General features: G+C 39.5%; 1 non-coding gene across 1 annotated transcript; it reads left to right on the top strand.

Moving 5' to 3' along the window:
- The first annotated feature begins 5,743 nt into the window (after positions 1-5,743).
- On the top strand, positions 5,744-5,817 carry TRNAN-GUU. Its single transcript has one exon. It is a non-coding gene; the product is annotated as a tRNA-Asn (tRNA).
- The last annotated feature ends 79 nt before the right edge of the window (positions 5,818-5,896 follow it).

Raw genomic sequence — 5,896 nt, 5'->3', positions numbered from 1 at the left:
AATGTGGCCTGACTCAAAAATTAGCTAATTCAGATTTACTTCCATGTTTTCTTTTCTGATTTTTTTATCCTTTCGTTTCCCTCACACTCCCTAATGTCCTCTTTTGTTTCTCCCTAATCTGTCTCTTTAATCTTTACTGTCCCTTCTTTAATATTCCTCTATGTCATACTTTCCAGGATTTGGGATAAGGATAGGTATATTTAATTTGAGGGCTTAAAGGTGACTGATTTGGGTTTTTAAAAAAATTTTCTTTAAATATTCCAGCACCCTGTGAATTCCTGTCCATGCTAAGTGATGCTAAACTATCATAGAACAGTAGAAGTACATCGTCCATTATTTCAACCAATGTAGATATAAACCTCCTCAGTTTTTCTCTCTCCCACTGAATTGGAGGAGACTAATCTCTAGTTTTAGTTTCGCTTTTAGTTTTTGCAGCCCCATCATTATGAAACTTGTCCGTGTCTGAGACCATATAAAGAAAAGGCATTTTTTATAACGTATATAGAGAGATGTGTCCTTTAGTTTCTCTCTGCTGTGCATTACTAAGAATATTCTGAATATCTCTCACACAGCATTTATAAGGAACAAGACGAATCTCTTGTATACCATTCCTATTATAATGTCAAGAAGGAGGTTTTTATTGCAGGTTCAGACCACCAATAGGTTTGGTATCCTAAGGTCCTACAGGATGTTGCTCACATTGCAAGGGACAGCTAGGGGACAGCAATGGAAGAAACTTCCCTGCACCAGAGGAGTTTGAGAGGGTTAGAATTCTGCTGGAGATTAACAATAACCATAAGAATTCAAGTTTGGTTTCAGAATGGAGTATCATAACCTCCCTCCCTTTAGGCATTAGAGTTATAGGATTAAAGATCTTTGCTGATATTTTGCTAGCTGAAAATAAATGTAGCTGGAGAAACTAAAATGTATTGGCTTCTCCATGGTTCTTTGAACCCTCTGTGCCATCTGTCACACAGAGCTCTTGTAGAAGTCAATGCAAGAACACTTTGAGCCTGTAAATGCATCCTGAGAAGAGCACTGATACTGGAATTTGATTTATTATTTACTCTTTGAAAAGTGGTGTTGCCAATACAACCTGTCAGCACAGGTTTCTTAAGCCTGCAGCCTGGCCAGACATGTTGGATTCCTGTTTGCAAGTATCTGGACTGGATCCACAAAGCTTACCTGGGTTTTCCTTTCTCACTGTCTTTCCGTCAGACATTCTGGCTGAATTATAGCACTTAGGCAGATGTAAACCTGACTAGTGTGATGACCTGCAAAATAACTTAGAACTGGTATTTTCTGGTGAGACTTTCAAGGAGATGTGTTTTCCTCGTCATTGCAACGATACGAAATTTGTGCTCTTCTCATCTCTTAACAAACTATGGGTTTGGGTCTAGTCTAGAATTTGCCCTTTATTTTTTCCCCTGAAATTTAACCTGATTAAGAAAACACTTTTATGCCATGCTAGTAATCTGATTGTACTTGAAGGTAACACATGCTTTCATATTACTCTGAATACAGCTGCTTTCCTGAACTGAGGCCTATGCTGAGAACTTAAATGTGAATTCTGGCCCTCAGAAAATGGTAAAATAGGTTGCTGCTCCTGAAAACACTGGCTGAAAATTCCTGTGCTTTTATGTGTCTTATGTAGAGACAACATTAAAGTTCAGTTGCATAAGGCTCATTCTTATTTTCATAATATTCACTATTATTTTAAGAACTCTTAAGCATTCCTAGTAGGTGCAGTTCAAAAACCCTGCAAGGACAGGAGAGTCCTCCCTTTCTTACCATGGATAGTAAGACGTGCTTGAGAAAAATAAGTGCTATGTGAAAGCATCATTATTGCTGTTCCCATTTCTTATGCCAGTAAAGTTTTCTTCTTTTCACTTTAGATTGTGTATGGGGTTCTTTGTTTGCTTTTTTTTAGTTTTAGTTAGGTTTTTGTGTGTGTGTGTGTGTGTGAACTACTGAACTGACTGCCACAGTGATTGCATGCTTTTCAGTAGTCACTCAGAACAGATAGATTGCAGGGAATGGCAAAATAAAATTCCCTTACAGTATGTCAGTTGAGATCTGAAGATCAATTCTGAATGCAGCCCTCTTTATTTGGTTTGGGGTTTGATTTTGTTTGGTTTGTTTTTGTTGTTGTTGTGGGATTTTGGGTTTTGGTGGCTTTTTTCCACTACTGCAGACTGTATTTCAAATTATTGATAATAGCAAAGGCTGTTCTAATTTTGTCACAAGTCACACTGAAACAACTTTTTGTGTCTCCTGAACGTAGTGCAACTATATGTGTTGTGATCCAGAACCAGGAAGCCTATGCCATTTCCTTTTGGTAAACATGGAGGTTGGGAGTATGGATGACTTTTAGTTTACCCAACAGTCTGCAGCTGACATGATTTCTGGATTTTCTCACCTAGTCATCTTTTGTGTGACTTGTATCAGACGGGAAGCCAGAGCTAAGTGTACTAGATAGCTCAGTAAAATACTATTGTTTGGTCTTGTTCTTTGCTTTTAGGGCAAATTGATCAGATTTGGAGGGATGTCCTCTGAGTTTTAACACTTTTCTGATTTTATTAACAGACCCAAGAATAGAAGTGTTTCATTGATAAAGTCTTTAAAGAAATATAAGCCATCTTTGTATCTGGAAAGCAGCAAATTTGTATACAAACAACTGAAAAAAAACCCCTACAAATGCATTTCATTGGAAGAATAAAAGGACAGAAGTCTTGCAATTGGTCAAGAAAAAAACTGTCAATACCTGTTTTTTCCAACCGTTTGAATCCTTCTTCAGGAACAATGTTTTCCATGGTTTGAGGCTCACAGCTCCATTAAAAAAAAAATCTTTTGTCATGGAAATCTTATTCTCTGCCTGTAATAATTCTAATAGCAGTGTTGAATTGCATTGTCTGTCCATTTATCTTAATGTCCCAGTTCTTGTAAGGATTAGAATCGTATATTTCCAAGGAAAGCACAGGAAATCTTTGGATGGTAAGCTAGAGACTTCTGTTACAAAGTAAGGAATCAGAAATACATTTGGGCAGAGACTGAGTAGCTGTTGCAAAATTTTTTTGTGACTATGAATTTTTGCAGTTTGGGCTGAGTTGTAACTTGAGAGCTGACAAACAGCTGACCAAAAATGACACAAGATAATAAATAAAGTAGATGCATGTGCTTGTTGGGGGAAAATTGTCCTTTCCCATGTGAAATTGTAGAAATAGAGTCGTTAATGAGTAATTCTGTGACGTAAGTGGGAAGATTCTTTTGTTTCTGCTATATCCTGTTGAATTGATTTTAGGAATTGGTCCTGGTGGAAAATTAGATTTATTTTTTCTGAGCAGCAGGTGAATATATGGTATGTTTATAAATCTCATAAACAATACTGCTTTCACCCTCTGTCCTGCAGTAACTTTCTCTGACATTTAAGAACCAAAGATTATATCTGAAGAAGGTCACAGATGTTATAACAATGAACATTTAAGCTCACGGATTTAAGAATAAAAAAGAAAATTATTGTATAAATTATGAATTAGTTCACATTATATACAATTATATTTTAATATATTAACATGTAATACATTGTTATACATTTAAGTTTTTATAGAAATATAAACCACAATATGTTTCATAATTAGTGAATGCAATAATGGTATTCAAATTACATACACTAGATACTGCAAAGAACTAAGTAACTCCAGATACCATGCACAAGAAACAACGTATCAAGGAACAGAGCTGTCCAGAAATAAAGAACAAAACCCTGATGGGAGGGGTGATTAGTCTGAAGTAGCAGCCCTTTCTGGCTTCTGAATGTCTTAAACAGTACTTGGTCTCTTCCTTTCTACTAAAGATACAGTCAGACACCTTCTTCCAAGGGTAGATAGTGGATCTTTTCCATTTGCAGAGCAGTGATAGATAATGTTGCCCTCTGCTGCAGTGTCTCACTGGTTTGTGCTTTGACAGTCAGCCAAGTCATCCATGTGTGGATCTTTTGCTGACCTGTGGGTTTCAAGCTTGAAGGGGTAATATTCACAGTTGTGTATGTTCTTTTTATTTTCTTTTTTACCTTGTAAGACTTTAAATGACAGACTCTGAGATTCAGTGAGGAAGACTGCTGAGAAGAAAGGTGCCAAGTGACTGCACAGCCTCACCGACAGCACTCTTCTCACTGTCCCGTGCATTGAGCAGGCAGCCTTGAATGTCTAACAGCAGGTGAGACAGCTCAGAGTTAGAGATTGTGTTCAGTATCAGCATAGCAAATATCTTTTTTAGATCTGGCCTCTAGACACAGCATTTGAAAATAGCCTATATTCATTACAACTCATGTGAATATTCATGTGTATAAAGTAAAACATTTCAGGGCCCAAAATCCACACCCAGCCTACAGGTCTGTAGATCTATGGGTTAGGCCTTTAGTCAGACCAAAATCTTGTTTGTTCCACTTAATACCCATTGGCTAGTGCCTAAAATCACAGGACTGTTTGCTTGTCCTCCTACACAGAGCAGAAGTGGTCCAGCCTGTGGCCTGATTCTTCTGACCCTGAGAATAGCAGATATCTGGATAGGAAAATATGCAGCAGGAGGCATGGTGCCCCAAAAAGCAATCTTTAAAATAATTGTTTTCATTACTCTTCAGGGCTTGCATATCTTGTCTTTCTCTTCCAGGTTTTAAATTGTGTCAGTCAAAAATACACAACAAAAGAAAATCAAGCCATCCTGAGACAATGCTGACATTTATGTAGGTCTTTTCAAAGCATTGGAAAAACTGGAAGGGCTGAGCTATGATCAGTAAATGATCGGTCCAAAATTATTCACTGGGATGAGGAATGAAGGCAAACAGTGTTGATGAGCAAGGTATTGTGCAAAATATGAGACTCCAAGGTTTCAGGAGTGAGCTGGGACTTCTTGGTCATGGATGGATGGACACCAGGAGATAAGCAGCCCTGCTTGGAAAGCAGTCAGTGCCTGTCCTGGTGTTGTGGTTGCCATGTGCCTGCGCGACCCCAACAGCTTTTAACGGGCAAAAGAGCCATCAGGCAGAGCTTCAGGGAGGCATAGGGACAATATGAAGCAAACAATATTGTGAGACTTCAAAGAGATTCAAACACTATCAGTCTGTGAAATCAAAGGGGAAACATTTGCTCAGGTTCGGATGTGAAACTTTGTACTCGCAGAGCTATAGATATAGATTTACTGTAAGGTACTCTGGGAAGAAGATTTTAGTAAAATAATAAATGGGAATGTCAACTCTTCTTCACAGCTCCAGCACTTAGAACAGTAAATACCCTTAACCTGCACACATAGAGGACTGCAGAGGACTGCTGCCTGTTTTGGACAGTCTAACTGTTCCCTGCAGTCGCTTAAAATTTCCGTCTAAATATATTAATAGGGCAATTTTGCCATGCTATTTGGAAATTATGTGTAACTCATCAGTTAGCAGCATCCAAGAAGAAGCAGTTTTAAGTCAGATTCGTGAATTTATTCCCAAAAATAAAGAGCATTGCTGCGAACAATGATTTTGGGAAGTAGTCTTTCCTATTGGGTAGGAGAAGAAAAGCTGCCTTTTTCACTGTTTCCTCAGTGGATTTTTTGCGTGTCGCGAGGCTCGCAGTTTAGGGTACCGGGCTCGGTGTGTCCGTGGTGGCCGCCTGTAGTCACGGCAGGGGCAAGGAGGCGGCGGGGGCGCGGCTGGCGCGGCTCTGTAGCACTTGAGTAGTAGGGCGGAGGGCGGTGCAGCGAAGTCTCTGTGGCGCAATCGGTTAGCGCGTTCGGCTGTTAACCGAAAGGTTGGTGGTTCGAGCCCACCCAGGGACGGGTTCTACTTTTGGGCTCGGCGCCGCCCCCGCCTCCGTCCGTCGTTTTATGCGTGTGCGCCGGGGGAGGATGTGAGATT

Source organism: Corvus brachyrhynchos, unplaced genomic scaffold (genome assembly GCF_000691975.1).
Source record: "Corvus brachyrhynchos isolate BGI_N302 unplaced genomic scaffold, ASM69197v1 scaffold167, whole genome shotgun sequence".
NCBI classification, from domain to species: domain Eukaryota; kingdom Metazoa; phylum Chordata; class Aves; order Passeriformes; family Corvidae; genus Corvus; species Corvus brachyrhynchos.
This window is presented reverse-complemented; position numbering and strand designations above follow the sequence as displayed.